The sequence below is a fragment of the Channa argus genome, chromosome 18 (genome assembly GCF_033026475.1).
Source record: "Channa argus isolate prfri chromosome 18, Channa argus male v1.0, whole genome shotgun sequence".
Classification (NCBI taxonomy): domain Eukaryota; kingdom Metazoa; phylum Chordata; class Actinopteri; order Anabantiformes; family Channidae; genus Channa; species Channa argus.
This window is the reverse complement of record NC_090214.1, coordinates 9,445,129-9,462,858: the sequence shown is the minus strand read 5'-3', so window position 1 is coordinate 9,462,858 and position 17,730 is coordinate 9,445,129.

The window sequence follows — 17,730 nt, the reverse complement described above, 5'->3', positions numbered from 1 at the left end:
TGCCCTCGCTGACTCGGTGGACCCCTCAGTTCTGTTTGGTGTGGAGGGATTTGTGTGTTTGTTTGCTGTCTTCTCTGTGGACCATATTGGAAAACTCTATTATTTTCACACCATTAGCTCAAGTCTCATCCACACGGCTTAGTGCTGTGTGTTTGGAAGGATGAAAGAGGATCATTTTCGCTGGAGTGCATTTTAAATAGGGATTCTACTTTTTCTGACCTGCTATTCATGTGATGATGATTTACTTATACTCTCACCATATTGGTGTAAAAATACATCAAAGTGTAAAAGAGAGCAGACTTATCCCATTGGCTACATATATGGATAACCTTTATGCCAATAGCCTCTACAGAACCATGCTTCCATTTTAAGCACAACAAACCCATATGTTTTACATTTATACTAAGTAAAATACTTTATAAACTGCACATCATGTCTGTGATAATCTGTCCTTTACTGTAGCTTTACTGTCACATGCACAATGAGGTGCATGTGACAGACATCCAATAGTTGGATGTGTGTTTGTTGTCTATGTCAGTACTGCATATAGTGTGAGCATGCGATACTTTCAGTATATGTGTCCATACATTCTTCAAGCATTACCAAACACATTTGAGACTGACAGGAAGCAGCTGCGGGCCTCAGACATGGATACATTAAACACGTACAGACAAACACACACACAATACATAAATTGATAAAAAATGAAATACTTATTGACATATGCATCATGTGCTTGTCCACCATCTCACAAATACTTGCTTGCCATGTCCTTTTAAAACTTTTAAACACTGCAGTGGATTATTGTCTTGCTGTGATCTTGATTGTGCTGAAGCTGCAGAGGGAGTTAATGTGCAGTGCATTGTAATTTGGGTGTCAAGGACTTGCAGATTGCTGCCTACTTAATCAAAGTGTTCCTGGTCTTAACCACTGGTTTTGGTGGACTCCTCAGCTAATAACATCAAACCATCTATTTCATTACATAACACTTTTCTTTCTTTTCTGAGACCAGACCAACATAACCTATAGTCACAAGAAAAAGTAATGGCACTGTTTGCAATTTCCTTGTTTGCTACTTAAATTGGTAATGAAATGTGATCTGATATTCCCCAAAGATTCACCACCAAGTGCCTGCTTCCATTATTGCTGCCAGAGGTGGTTCAATCAGTTATTTGAACAATGTTTGCAGCACTTTTTCCACCACAGCCTGTTTAATATTTGTGTTCAGTAATGAGATAAATGTTCATAACATGTTGTTTAGGCTTAGAAACATTGTGTTTGTTGATTTTTGTGACTTTGGTGAAAATCAGCTCACATTTCATGACTAGCAGTGCCATTACTTTTTCTCACAACTGTGTTGTGTTATTGGTTCCTCCCAATAACTTCAGCATTTCTAAAGGTCAAGGACAGTTACCTTTCCATGAGGAACTTTGAAGGTAAACCATCACAGATGGTTCCTCTGTAATGAAACAGCTTTTTATTAACACCACACAACAGGTTGTTCGTGAGCTGCGGATGATGAACTGTTAAATCAAAGTACACAGTAAAAATTGTCTGGGAAATTAACAGTAAATTGCTGTAAAATCATGACATAAAAAATGTAAATAGAAAAACACTAATGCAATGTTTAATTTACTGTACAATTTAGTAAAGTGGTGAACCAGACACAGCTGTTAATTTTAAAGTAAATCGATGTTAAAATAATATTATTTTATGAAATTTTAAAATAATATTATAGTAATATTTTATTGTATAATTGAAAGCTTATAAAAACCAAAGCTGATGTTAATATAAGGATTTTTATCCTGTTTTTTACAGAAAAAAACTGCATTACATTTTATATACTTTACAGATAAGAATATGAAAAATTACAGTAGAATTATGTGGTTGTGGGTTCACATCCCCAGCCAACCATGGCCTTTCTGTGTGCTTGCTTAGTTTTCCTCTGAGTCCTCTAGGTTTCCTCCTCTAAATCTACCAGCACACAGGACTGTCCCACAGGGGACCAGAATCCAACTCCAGTGTTTGATCGGTACACAACATAACACACAGGAAGTATGTTAAGTTTGTTACAAGATAAACTGCATACAAACAAAACACCATGTACAGTGACAAGTCACACACATACTTATGAGCTATAGCTCAGTTGGCAAGACAGTCTTTCACGCACTACATGGTCAGTGGTTTGATTCCCGGGCCCTCCTTGCTATGTGTAGAAGTATCCTAGGGTAAGAACCCCAAGCCGGTCCTGGTGGGTCAGATGACCTTGCATAGCAGCAACTGTCATTGGTGTTTGAGTGTGAATGAGAAGCAACTTTGTAAAAGCACTATATAAGCAGCCATTTAACCAAATCTAACCCTAAAGTTTTACTGCCTAAAACTAGCTGAAGTTGTTTTCCCTAACGCATAACGCAGGTCTGTGTATATGTAAAGTCACTGCCGTGTTGTAAAATAAGCAACAACTGCATGTAAGTCGAATTGAACACGAACAACAATTGTTTGTTTTTACAGGGTCGTCATGGTAATGCAGCAGAGAAGGGCTGTTAGGTTTACGGGTTTCAAATTCTGTAGAATTTCAACAGTTTTAAACTGTTAAATGTACAGTTTGCCCTCTTGAGCTGTTAAACGTTAACAGTAGTCCTGTTATTATTCTGACAAACACAGCTACCAATTTTTTCTGTAAAAAACAACTTATTTTTATTTTACAGCGTGATCTACAGTATGAGATGTGTGAACAGTGGTTTGCTTTCAGGTCTCTTTTTATGAGGTTCAATAACATTTAAGACAGACACATGGCAGTAGTACAAGAGGATCTGACCTTTTTGCTCAAATGTGAATTTGTGATGAGGTTAACTTAATTCTGCCCATAGGACAATTGTTTTATTTTACATTTTTTAAACAAAATTTTCTGTTTTTCTTCCACATTTTGCCTTAAAGGTCTTAAGCAAGTAAAACCAGTGCCCCAGGTTTCAAGAAGACCTTTGTGACATATATGGGTTATAACTCCACAGACCCCATAACCCCCTTTCTAACCCCACCTATAGCGTTTTCTGTGGCTTTAAATGCTAATGAATCCATTATCACCACACCGGTTCTGAGCACTTAAATCTGAGCAAACATTTAACCTTAAACAATCCTCCAGGGCAGATGACATCATACTACCAAGGAAGCAGAGGGAAAAAACTATGAAAAGTCACAGGAAAATTTCACGCCAACAAATGCAGAGCAGACACAGCCCCTGAATCTGGTTTTTAAGTAATTTCTCCTCAGCTCATGTTTATGAGATGTGACCCAACATCACAACAGGGAAGTTAGAAGTACCACAAATCATAGAATGAGCTTTTTACACTTTTTCATATCACTGCATTGTTTCGGCATGAACCCTGGTGAGATGTCCCATCAAAGTAAAGAATGGAGGCCCCAATGTAAAGGAGTAAACTAGTCAACATCAGAGGAGCGGCAAAGGGTGACAGGGGAGCTTTCCAACAACAAAACACTTAAAATGATGAACGCTGTAATTGCAGCAACACTAAGCTTAAATAATGCACTTCACTAATAGGATTGTAATCAAGCAAAAACCCACTAACCTCATCAGATAAACTCCTACAATACTAATCCTGCTTTTGTCTCATCATCATCATTTAGGACTTTGTCAATTTGGGGTGATTTCCTATTGTTTGGGGAGACTGTAGCTTTCTTGCTTGGTGTTTACGGATATATTTCAATTCCTCTGGGAAAATAATGCATTTATAAATATAAAAGCTGCCGTAAAAACTGGAAACTGTTGCTTATGATACATGTGAACAAATACCACTGATTGTAACAAATGACAACCATCCTGTCATCTACCCTGACTGAAATTACATTTAAAGCGTTTTAAGCTTTATAATGGTTTAAACTAATTAGCTTATTGGTCAACGACTCTGCAAACTGAGCTTAAGCATTAAAAGTGCACATTTCCTTGGTAGATGGTTGTCTGGTCACCTGGTAGAACGGCAGCACAGTAATGGGCTTATTTAAGAGTGAGGTAAGAAGGAAATATTAGCAGGAAAGCTCAGTGTAGAGCAGATTTTATCTGGCTGTTGCCTATTTGCCTTGAAAGAGCAGCCACCTTGTTACTTTATGCAAAAACTGTTCAAAAGGACATTGGCTGTCTGTATGCAAACCAGTTTTACAACGCAGAGGCCACTCATTACAGGCATTACAGGAACAGCACAGGCATTAATAATAACACGAAAGATGCCACCATTGAGTCAAAGCATGCTGAAGATGTAGCAACACACGCAGATTTTTTATTCCTTTATTTAAGTAACCAGGTTACAGTCGGCTTTCTCAGGAAAGCTGATTTTTAAACTATGTATGTATGTATATATATGTATTAGGAAAACCTGGTTTCCCAAGTTAAATTTGTGTTGGCGAACACCAATTTCTCTGCCGTGTATACGCGTAACCAGGTTTTTTATTTGGGTTTTTTCAACAACAAAAGGCCTCAGACAGGAACATCCAGCTTAGTGAAAGACTAAATAAAAGGAAATATCCTGCTTCATTTTTAAAACAAAGTCTTTCTAAAGTCCAACAGAAAATTTAAGTAACCCAGTGTACCTTGTAGAAGACTAAATAAATTACTGGATTTTTAAAATTCAGATGGTTCCAGTTGTGTATTGGCTGTGTGTCTCCCTTGTTCCCCCCCTTTTCTCTCCTCCTGCAATGTTACTCTGCTGCGACACAAACGCACCAAACAAGAAAAGTCAGACAGCAGCATTTTCTGTCAATATACAGTTAAAATCTGCGTGTCAGGCTCCAAAATAAGTAGAGGTGGAGGAGAAATCCGGTTACTCCTCTGCTGTATGTATATACTGATTTCTAGTAAGCAGGTTTCATATGCTCATGTAAACACTGTTGCCACTGTTACCAGAGAAAGCTGATTTCTCTGAGTACCTCAGTTACGTGGGTGCATGAAAATGCAGTCATTATTTATTTCTTCTGACTGTGTGAGGAGCCCCACACAGTAGTTATGCTGGTGTTATTATTGTTATTATGTTGCTTGGTCCTCCACTTTGGTTCAGACTGAAATCCCCACATCTGCTGAATGGCTTTACCCAACAAAGAAAAACCTCCATGTAAATAATCTGCCCTCTTCAGTTCAAAACCAACACCTTAACATATTCGGATAATGATGAACCATAATAAACCCAAAACAATAGGAAACAGTAGGATTCATTACCATGATAACTAAAATGAATATAATGAGCGAGTTGCGTGTGGAAGAAGAAATGGATGTGGAGCAGCTTTGTGCTCTGATCACAGAAGGCTTGGAGGTCACGTCAGGTATGAAAAAATGTATGATCATGATCAAAGTTAATTTTATGTAATTATAAAAAGAACTTTTACTGATTTCATGCTTGAAATATGTTATTTTTCACTTTTAAAAACATTATGAAAACTTTAAAAGAAAATTACACAACAGCAATAGAACAATGTCATCATTCATTTATGTGTGTGTGTGTGTGTGGGTGTAAATGGTAAATGGCCACTTATACACACACACACACACACACATACTAACACACCAATGGCAGTGGCTGCCATGCAAGGTGCTCACCTGACCTACTGGGAGCAACTTGGGTTTCAGTGTCTTGCCCAAGGACAGTTTGACAGGTAGCCAGGAGGGTCAGGGAATTGAACCACTGACCCTGTGGTCCGTGGACAACTGCCTCACCGACTGAGCTACAGCCACATAATTTGTTGCACTTTCTCCTGTTCTTGGGTGAGTGTAAATCATCACTGTATGCAGCTGTAACAAACTATCTGTTTGTGGCTGAAACCATTGCACACAGGTACATTGCATCTCCCACCCCCACTGTGCACTTCACCATCTTTGTTATTTGAACGTTTGAATGACAAGCAAACCAATTAATCAATATGTAACTATGTATATGTAGCTATATTGAAAGAAAATTACATCACGGGGTAAATTTGTTTGACCCACTTATGCGTCTAAGGGTTAAAGATAACTTAACATATGACACATCTCTCAGTTTCTTCTCTGACCTTTTGTCCCTGTGTGAAGTGATACAGGTTTCCTTAATGGCGGCTACAGATGTGCACCTCTGTACCAGTTATGATTTCCTTACATTGTCTATTGTGTGTCTTGATCCACATTAATGAGCAGCTCAGTAGTAAACTGGCATTAGTGAGTGTATATGTAATGCAAAGTTGGGAAGTGAAACAGAGGAAATGAATCAAGCTTGTGACAACCCACAACATGGCTAATACATTGTTCCAAAATCTGGCTTGAGTCATGAACTAGTTCACATATTTCTTCACAGATACTATTAAATAGTCAGTAGAAAGGAATGATTAATCCTCATGGTAACTGAGGAAGAAACTGTTTTTCATTCTTTATTCAGTCTGTTTTCCATTCCATCCTTTTTCTGTTCCAAACACAAATTTACAGAAAATATACTTTTCTCACCCAATTAGTTTTCAGGGAATGTCTGAACAGTAATTATGAAAAAAACTGAACATAAGCTGTTTTAGAGGCCAACTTTTCCTTCTCATATGGAAAAATGTCCAGTGGGAAAGATAATGTGGAAAATATGCAATGCTTAATTGCAGGAATGATGATCCATGACTGTGAAAAGATGACGCTCACATACACATGTGACCATGAACTTGGCTGGAGTGGAACACTGTCCTCCCTGCATATCAAAGCAGTGAAGCACACAAAATGACGAGTGTGTAATTTTCTCCTTGGTTAGCTGATTTCATGCCTTGGTGAAAATAGAAACAACATCCTCATCACCTGAATCAGCCAGTGGCAATGATCTTAAATACACATAATATTTTCATTCAAACATGTGCCGTTATTGAGGGCGTAACTAAATTAGAGTTGGTAATGGAGAAATAAAGGCCAGTGATTACGCCAGAAGACAGACAGAAGGTTTGTGTAGTCGGTATTTTTTTCATAAGATATAGAAAGAAGATTTTCTGCATGGAGGGGACTGAATTGAGAATAAGAACTTTGTCCTTCTTTTCTCTATTTCTCTGGTCTGTTTCTGTGAAGCTATGCTGCTGGTTAATATTTATCCAGCTGTAATGTGAGGAAACATTCGCATCAGTCATTTGTGATCATATGCTACTATTGTAGCATATGCCCCAGCTTTTTTTTTTTTTGCACTGTATAACAGAGTTCCTGCCAGGACACATCTTAACCTTGTTACAGGAGATAAAATCAAACTATTCGTCTCTCCTCCTCTGCCACGGGCTCCGGCTTATCTTAAGGTCATGGCTAGGGACATAGAGAGAGACTTGTTCACATTGTAGGGAAGCTCGAATCATGGAAGTGTGGACTGTCTGGATGGTTGATGTAAGGGGAACTACTGAGGTTGTTACTTTTCAGCTCTGTAGTATATTTAGCTGCTGCTGGTTTAATTTATCATCAAATGGAAAGTGTTGAGGTGGAAACTTAGATTTTGACGTATTATTGTGGCTTTCAGTATTCCAGGAAGAGGTTATGTTAAGTAGTGGTCTTTAAATGGAACTCAGATTGTAGTTTCAGTCTTCATGAAATCATTTGACCCACTCAGATCAGCTGATCATCAGCTGACTTCCCTAAATAGATAAATTTAACCCTTTCAAACATCTGAGTCATCTGATTCATCTAGTTCATAATTATAATGCACCATAGAGATTTATTTCAGTTTGTTATTTTAGTCAATATCATATTTCAAACAATTTATACGAGACTACATCAAATATCAAAACAATTTTCTAAACTGTCTGCTGTAAAACTTTTATTTTACAAGCCAGCTTCTTAGTTGCACACAGAATTTTTCTATTGGAGCAATGTCAGCATGTCCCCAAATCTCAGCATTTACTTTACCGAGAGCAATGTTATCATGACTGGTGCGTTCAAAATAAAAAAAAATCTGTCTCAAATGTAACAAACCAGAACGCTTGAAACCTGCAGATTATTGTCATGGTACATTTTGACACAGTCGGAAAAGCACAGGTGTAAGTTAGGACATGAATGATGGATGAATTACAATTTATAGCTTCACTGTAAAGGTGCAATTCTCCAAAGGTACAAAATGTTATTAGGTATTATGGGTAAACTGTAGGCTGCAGAGGCCACAAGAGGAGCCAAGAGGCACATGTCCAAACTAACAACAACACATTGTGAGCTGATTGGTTAATGTTCAAGAGTCGTGTCTCGAGTCTGAAAACTGAATAGAGAAAATGAAATGGCGAGGATGATGATGTGGTTTGCTAAATGCAACATTGCCCCTTATGGACGTTCAGTGCATGGCAAAAGCATTTATACCCCTTGAAACTTTCCACATTTTGTTACTTTACAACCACCAACATAAATTAATTTTGTTGGGATTTTATGTGATTGACAAACACAAAGTGGTACATAATTGTGAAGTTGAAAGAAAATGATAAACATTTTTTTTTTTACAAATAAATATCTGAAAATTGCGCCGTGCATTTCTATTCATAAAATCCCAACAAAACATTTTGTTTACGGTTGATACGTGACGAAAAAGTTCAAGGGATATGAATACTTTTGCAAGGCACTGTGGCGCAGGAAGGTAGAGCGGTTGTTCACCTATCTCGCAGTTGTTGGTTCAGTCCAAGGCTCCTCCGGTCACAGGTCGAAGTGTCCTTGAGCAAGACACTGAACCACAGTTTAGTTGCTCCCAGTGAGTGTTGGCCAGCTGCACAGCACCTGGCACCCCCATCGGTGTATGAGGGAGCTGCTAGGAGTGTGGGAGTGTGTGTGGGATTGTGTGGAATTTTCCCCAGAGGACATAATTAGCTCTATTTGGAAATAATCTTTCTAGAATGGTTGAGGTGATGTTTGTATTTGAAATGCAATGCTCTTCACAATCCCTGGATGAGGAAGAAAAAACCAAGCATTTCCTGCTCAGGTTTACTCTCTGTGTTAACAACGTTCATTTTCATTTGCACCACACTTGCTATGCAACTTATTTCAAACAAAAAGCAGATGAGTGCTGTGCCTGCTCTGTGAATTAGAGTATAACCCACTGGTTGACTCACCATGAAGACACTCTCAAGAAGCATCTGTTTCTGGTCATAATATCCTTTCTGTAGCCAAGATAATGACGTACAACAGGGTCTTTGAGAAAAAGAATGCGATTGGTGGTTCCAGTTGGTTTGTTGTACATGTACAGCCTGCATGTCCGTCATTAGCAACAAACCCCATGTATCCAAGAACTCTTTATTCAGAGTAAATGAAATAGAACCTTTTGTTTTCTTTTGTAACAAAAGATGGAGCATGACATGTTTGAGATTTATTAATTTTTTTTTACTACCTTGCTTCACATTTCACATTGTACAGTGTGGCTATGACAGTGCTGAATAATCTATTTTGGAACAGGATTGACAGGAAAATCATATAATAAAATTGACGAGGCAAACATAAGAAAGTGGCTGCCACAGTGATGGAGCAACATTAGCCTTTATTTGGAATCATATTCTTGGTCACCAAGTGAAAATTCATGCTCTGTGATGTTTTGTTTTTAGTCTTTAGCAACCCATTTACGTTGTAACGTTTTGGTGGATGCATGGGAACATTTTAATAATTTTTGTAATGTAACTAAGAACAGCTTTACAATTTTTAGTACACAGTCTTGCGCACAGATAACCTGCAATATCTTATACCTGGTTCTGTTCATTTAACCTGGTGTTTCTGCTGCTTATGTGTAATGAGGCAAGTTTTTTGTGTGTGTGTGTGTGGGCCACGCTTTCATCAAAAACAATCACACCAAAATCATTTTTCTGCCAAAAAGGAAAGTAACAGGTACCAACAATGTCCAAACACATTCAAACATAGCATGCGTGGACTGATCAATACAAGGTTTGCACTGGGATTAGATGTACTGAGCTGCTTCTGCAAGTGTTGCCACAACTGAATGATTTATTCATTTTCCATATTTCTGTTGCAGTCAAATGGTTATACAACAATTTTACACTGACCAGACAGTCGTGAAGCTTTTCTTGCTTTCTGTTATTTGGCTTGTCATTTTACCAATTGTTCATGTTATACAATACATGGAGTACAGCGCTAAGAAGGAGGGAATGTATTTGTGTCAACTGGCAACCATAACAGAATTATTGTAGACATAAGTTCATGGGGTATGAATACAGCTTTGCACAGTTTCTTACTTATTAAATATAATTTTAAATGTCATAACATTTATAGCACCAAAAAAGGTTTAGCCATTTAACAAGATGCCAAATGTATAGCATAGTGAAAAACATGAGCCTGTTCAACAGCACATGTTTTGTACAACAGAAACGTCTTTGGACCTCGTACATGGAAAAGAAAACAAAACAATTATTACTTCTAAGATTGGGATATAAACACAGTTACATAAAATACATCTGACATACATTTGGAAAAGGCCTCACCCACTCATAGAAAAACCTTTCCTTCAGTGAAAGAAATATTTAGACAACAGGCATCAGTCCAGACTTGGTTGCATTGAGTTTATCTTCCATCACTGGGACTGCGGTGACTGATGGCATTGAATCAGCTAAAGGGGTTTTCAGCTGTTTCCATCTTGGCAGTGTGTCATATATCTGCTAAACAGATCTCCCCGAAGATTTATGTGTCACCATAGTCCGTGCAAGTTAATGCAGGAGACAGGAAAAAGAAAGCAGGGGCTCAAATAAGTTCTTTGCATTCACGTGGCAATAATAATGAATAATAATGAAGCAGAATTGTGTTGAAGTATCGCCACCTTTTCAGTTATTATTGAAAACTTGTTAACAGTTGTCTATTTACACATTCAGTAGTTGTGGACCAACATCATCATTTGCAGTTATGTTTTTTGGTGACCTGCCAGATGTTAGGCCAATATCCACTCTTCTATGAGAGAACTGAAACTGAACCAGAAAGCTGGGGACCACATAACAATAAAGATAAGCTGAATGATGCCGCCATGCTTCATAGATGTGAGAGGAACAGTTGGAGGGACAGGATGATCATTTTCTGTGGTACCCTTTTCACAAATATTTAAAAGGTCTATTCATTAGAGGTAGTTTTAATTATTATTTTATTATAATAACATGCACATTTTTGTAAATGTAAACATTCAACTTACATTTGCACTTAAAGAGCAACTTCCCCAATTTCCAACTTAGTTTAGGCTGTAAATATACATTCATGCTTTTAAACTTCCCTCTGCCTTCCCTATAATAAAATATTTCACTGCTTCTAGCTGAAAAACTCCTCTACAATTTTTAATGGGAAGTCAGAGGGTTTTTTGGCAAACTACAACCAAAAGTATCAAGTACAAAATGAGTAAAGGCGTCATTTAAACATGAAGGAAGTTAATAACTGAATCATTCATAAAAATTAAAAATAAAACACAAAAGTGACAAGGGAAATGACAAAGGTTGTAAATGTTACCTGAACCTGATTGTTCTTTCTCAGTGATTTTCTACTCCCTTCCATTTATTTTCTCACATATCTCACAATTGTTTAGTCATACATTATGTTAACATGTTAAATGTTGCATTTAAATCCACACAGGAAAACATTTGATGCTTCTGGATTTGCAAAAGCGCTTTTCCTCCCGAGTTTGGGGCATTCATACATTTCTTAGGAAAAATCTATTCTAGCAGGATCTGTTGAAAAGCCATTATTGTCTCATGCCATGGATTCACGTGTACAGTATATGGTTGGCACAAAAGAATGGAAAAACACATGTAAGAACTTGGCCATGGCTGAATTAAGTCATTTCTGTGGCAAACTTTAAATATTATTCCATCACTTTCTAAGGTTAGTATGGTAACTGTGTTAGCAAGCATTTCCACGAGACAAAGGAGGGGTCTAACTGTGTGGTAACTCCCATTGCAATGTATTCTGGATTTGTTGAGGCAGACCAAACCGTCTGACATATGAATGACTTGTTTCTTCTCATCTTCCTGCTTGTGTCATTACTCAGGGTGGGTTGGTTGAGGAGTGGAACTGTCACAGAGGTTCAGAGGCGAACACGTCAGCAACTATTCACCATTGGCTTTTGGCCACATCCTGTGATTGCATACCACTAATTTCTTAATGGTGCATTTATAGGCTGTCAGAAATAAAATGGATTGAACACTTTCAAAAATAGACCAAGAGAGGAGGGGTTGGATGAATAAAGAGGAAGGATATTGTAAAATATGAATCATGATACAAGGTCAAGGGGGTCAGGATAGTACACAATGCAACATGCTGTGATATCAAACTTGCAAGAAAAGCAGTATTCATCATTTAAGAGTGTACATATCATAGAGTACGTATCAAAGAGGACTGTGCTGTGAGTGTCCCCGTATTTTAAACAATAAAATAAGAAATACACAGCTCTATTCAGTGGCTTTTCCGTGTTTTCATATTTTGGTAGGTTTTGCAAGGGGGATGTTATGTTACACGATTTCAAACAATAACACGTCCTGCTTAGGGACAAACAAAGTATCAGGTGGCAGCAATAATGTAGGCCAGATTATTAAGGAAGCAAATAAATGAAGCACACACAACTTATAAAAGTACTTCTTGTAACTTTAAATAAACTACAAAATAATGATCTAAATTTGCAGTGTGATTGCAAGTTTAAAGTTGTAAGTCAAGTCATCAGATTAGAGTAGGTCTCCTCCGCCTACAGAAACAGTTCTTTGTTTCTATTTCAGAAGAACTGAAATAATCCTACTTAACTAATCTTTTCATCACAGTGGTTAAAATATAGTTTTAACCGATGACAAAAACCTTTATTGCTTCATGTGAGGTGCGGCAGAAGTTCCACTCCTTACATAATGGAACATGAAGCACTCTGACTGTATCTAAATAAGCAGATAAGAGTGAGTCTGTTTAGATCATTTCCAGCAGGGTGATGGGTTCATCAGTGCCCTACAGTTCCTTGTTACATTCATTACATTATATAAAATGTCACTTTGGAAACAAAACGTAGCATTATTAAATTATTAACCTAACAAAAAAAAAGAAAAGATTTTTAGTTTGCTGCTGGACACACTTATACTGCTAATCCAGTAGACACCTGAAGAAGTACCCACAGTGCCGTGACGTAGGCCTTTATTTCCAGAAGGAAGTAACTTTTCCCTGCCTTGGTTCCAGGACAACAAATGTGATTTAAAGTGTTCCACCTGACACTGAAGAACAGGATCATAAATAATAAGGGCTGTAAGTCACCTGTGGCCGGTGGCATTTAATTTACTGATTATCGTGCGTCGTCTATTCTAGATTATATTTATCACTATGTTGCAGTGAACTGTCTATTCTGTATTTACTGTAATCCTATTCATAAAAATATCAGAAATTCTGATCCTATGATGGAAAAAAGCCTTTCAGCTTTGTTCATTTTTCAGCCTTCTTGTGTGTCCCTGGTTGATTATTGCTCTTTCTGGGTGAAATCTGTGAGCTATACTCACTTTGGTTACATCACCAAATGCAAACAGATGAGAATGGGTGAGACTGTGGATGATTTCGGAAAATACAATGATGCCGTTTTGGTCTCCAAACAGCTCTACTTCATTGAGGTTGTTCTCTTGGTTTTATAAAGCATTTCTTCCTTGTTAAAAGGATTTTAAAATGTTTATTTGATAGATGGCTGGACAATGGCAGAATAGCTGCCTTTGACTCTCCAACAGCAGCTACAGCAGCCTAGTAAAAACCACAGTGGTAACAAATGAGCTTTTTCCACTCTGTGAATGCTTTTGCTTCCTTCTGATCTATTCCTGTCTCAGACACTGTGTCCCATATACTTAGGTGGTGGATAAAAAAAATGCTGGTATACATGGATTTTCATCAGCTGGAAGTCTCTGAGAGCCTTTTCTGTGAGCCTCTTCCGTATCATGATAGCAAATTCTACAAATACAACATGTAAAATGTTGAAACATAGACATTTTGTTTATTGAAAAACAGGGAGACATCTGAAAAGCACTGTCTCACATGTCATCTTGTTACCAACTGACATTTCCTAAGATAAGACATCAACAATCCATAGCAAAACAACAACAACAACAACAACAAAACATAAGGCGTTAAATGTAGGATCAGGTTTCATTTTATAAGTTGCTGTTGAACATTTATGTCTGTGTTTCTGAGATGAATAATTTGCATTCACCTATTTGCAAAGAAAATAAAATCTTCATAATTGACATAAACTAGTTTCCAGCTGTTTGGTATGTTATAATTGTCCGAAATGTATTTCTAATACAAGATGGTTGTATAAAATGCAGATTTTCAGAGCACTTTTTAAAGTGATGACGATGTTTCCGTAGTGTAATAAAATATAATGACTAAAATACTTATGTAATCATCTTTCTCTTCAACCCTCTCAGAGGCTGTGTTGTTTCTAATAAACAATGACATGTCTGTTGTAGTTAAGAGCTTGAACCTTGGATTTGCTGCCAGTCCTGATATTTTGGCAGACAGAAATATGTTTTCTGGTAACATTTCATTGATATGTTCAGTATCAATGTATTTGTAACTCGACATTTACGTTACACGTCAACATATCCTCATTATGTTGGCAGGAAACATTATGTGGCTGAAATTATGTTCTGCCACATAAATTAGAATCACGCTTGCAGTTTGGTTGTATAATAACATAATTTTTTAGGAAACAGGGTTGAAACTGCACAGTACATGCTTGTGTGTTGAATTTCTGCTATGCAGATGAAGCTCTGAGGGTTCGTTCAAATTTTTAAAATGCAGCAATATTTAGCAGACTTTCTGCGATAGTTTTAAATTGTTTGTGAATGTATTTCTACACTTGTACTGATTTGTGTACCAGTTCCTGGTAGTTAATCATATTCTGTAATAATTGTACCTGTGTGTCTTTGCATGTAGTAATTCTTTTTTTTTATCAGTATAGCTGATGTACTCAGTACTTTCTCACTCGTTGAAAATGTCAAGGAAAGACCTCAGTGCAGATTCAGTTAATCACGCTGAACCAAACAGGTCCAAACACGTGTCTTCCCCTCACCCACACACGTGTTACCCAACACCACAACCATTAATGCCAGCATGTACTGCCAGGTTTTCAGTTTGAGACCTGAATTCACCAATTCTAAACAGAAGCTACGCAAATAAACACCAGAGAAAGGTTTCATCAGGCTTAAGGTGAGGTGACGAAGTTGTGATACACAAGATCTGTGACATTATAAGTAGAACTAATCATTGTTTCCTGCAAATACGGAGTTAAAGGATGACCAGTTCTGGAAATGAATGACTTGTTAGTGTAAAAAGAAAAAGAAACACTACACTGCAGACATTTACGTCATTGAATTCTGATTTACAGAGTACAGCGGAAGTGTGGGCAGCTCAGTGGCATAAATATAGTGTATTCCTTTTAAAGTCTAAATGAAGCTGAGTGAAATTCAATCAGGACACTAACACTTTCTGTTTCTATTAACCAGATTCTGTCACAGTCTGTGTAGGCCAATTTTCAAAATGAAAACCCTTGGAACCCAATCTAAACCCCATTTTAATGATGTGGCCAAAAATATGATTACATTTTACAGATGCTAGTAAATGGACTAACCCAGCCTAACCTACTATTTTTACCCCAATCATGTCTTCATGGTAAGCTAATGATAAGTCTATTTTTAATGTATAAACACACAAATGCTGGTGTTTTTATCCACTGAGTGGCTCTTAGTGTTGTGACATCTCACTTTAATTGCTCCACCATGTTTCTCCGGAATGAAATATCACAATGATTTGGGTTTTATCCTATTATCTACCTTAACATTTACTGGATCGATTGGCACAGTTTGGTTTTGGGTGTCCATGGTTCCCAGACAATGAATTCTTTAAGACTTTATGGGTGCTTTTGGTTTAACACCAGTGTCAAAGTTTCTGTTTGAATGTTGTTTTATGACTAAAAACAGTAGCATGACTCGTGGGAGATGCATTCTCACTTGTGAAGTAATATTGTGTGTATTTGGGCATTGGGGTGGTGGTTGGGCACTCCGAGCAGGGGGTAGGACATGATGCAAAAACAAAGCTGCGGTTGAGACAGTGTTTTTCTTTGTAATCTGGTCATTTACCACAGAATCTTCTGCTGTTCCTTATATTTGTTTGACGATTTCCAGACCTGCAGTTCGACATTGTTGTTGTGTTCGTATGAATGAGTTTTTCACACCTGTTTGTGTTTGCCCAGTTCCCTGGCAGTCAAAGGACGTCATAAGCATGCCCACTCACTCATGGTGAATTCGTGGGAGTATTACCTACTATATTCACAAATGAGGTTGGAGATAGTTTAGAGACTTTAGTAATGTCAGGGCCAACAGATTTGGGTGTTTGCATTCACACATACCCCCCCTCCAGAAAACATCTGGGGCTTTTGTGAGTAGATTTTAAGTAATAAAAGTAGTTTAAAAATATATTTAATGCATATCAATATATATAGTAAGTTTAAATTAGTTTACCAAACCAAATTGCTATTTTCAGAATGAAATTAGTATTTTCTTTTTTTTTTTTTTGTCCTTTCAGCTTGTCCCATGAGTTCAGGGTCGCCGCATGTTGATTTGGCACAGTTTTTATGCCTGTGGCCCTTCCTGATGCAACCCTACCCAGTTTCTACCGGGCTTGGACAGGCCTGTTAGGTGTCGAAGTGTCTCTGGGCTAGACACTTCGACCACCTTTACCAACTGAGCTACAGCATATATATATATATATATATATATATATATATATATTGGTGTTTTAGGCAACAAATACATGTCAGTATGTACTGATATTATATTGCTACATTGTCCGTTTCTATTGATAATTCTAACACTCAATACTATGATGTATTTATGCATGTCAGTATATGACACATGACAGTTCCAACACAAACTTATGAAACTGTTCAATTTTGTGGACAGCCTAACACAGTCCAGTAAATCTATCCATAATTACCCACCTATCCTGGTCAGAGTTGTCAAATCAAAAAATATAAAATGACCAGTGCTCCAAAAGTTCCTAACTGAACTTGGCATTGCCTTCCTCTCCATCTTGGTGCTATGCACGCAGAAATTTGTGGTGTTACTGCACGGAGAACTGGGACAGAGCTGATGCCTGCTGATGCACACATTCATATGATTGATTGACATAAGCGTTTTTTTTAGTTCTCCTCTGCTGAAGGAAGTAGCCACATGTGCTAGTGTGCACTGGGATTACAATCATCCACTGTGTTTACTTGGATTAAATCAGGTGCAAAATATTGTTACAAGAGAACCACATACATTTACTCTTATATTTTGTCCTTGTTAGCTGATTTATCTGGGTCTTTGTTCTGTGCATCCTCAGCATACTTGCAGATCTCTTGGCTTTTCCTGACTGTGTCTTTGTTTTATTCTTGAAATCACACTGATGTTAGCTAAACGGTTACTGTCACTATGCAATGTTACAACATGAGTAGTTTAAAAAAAAAAAACTAAAAAGAGGTGCAACAGCTTCAACACATAATATATGTGTATTAGCATTAATTGCACTGGTTCATAGACAGGAAGGGAAAAAAATATTATTTTTACTTTTAACACCTTAAGTAAAATATATATTCAGTACTTACTTACTTTTACTTAAGTAGAAATGTCAGTGGTACTTATACTTTTACTTTATGCAAGCACATGGAGATATACAGGCAAAATCCAAAATGTTTGCTTTTCCTTATTTAAAATTGGTTCAATGTACCTGGACAGTACTTTTTC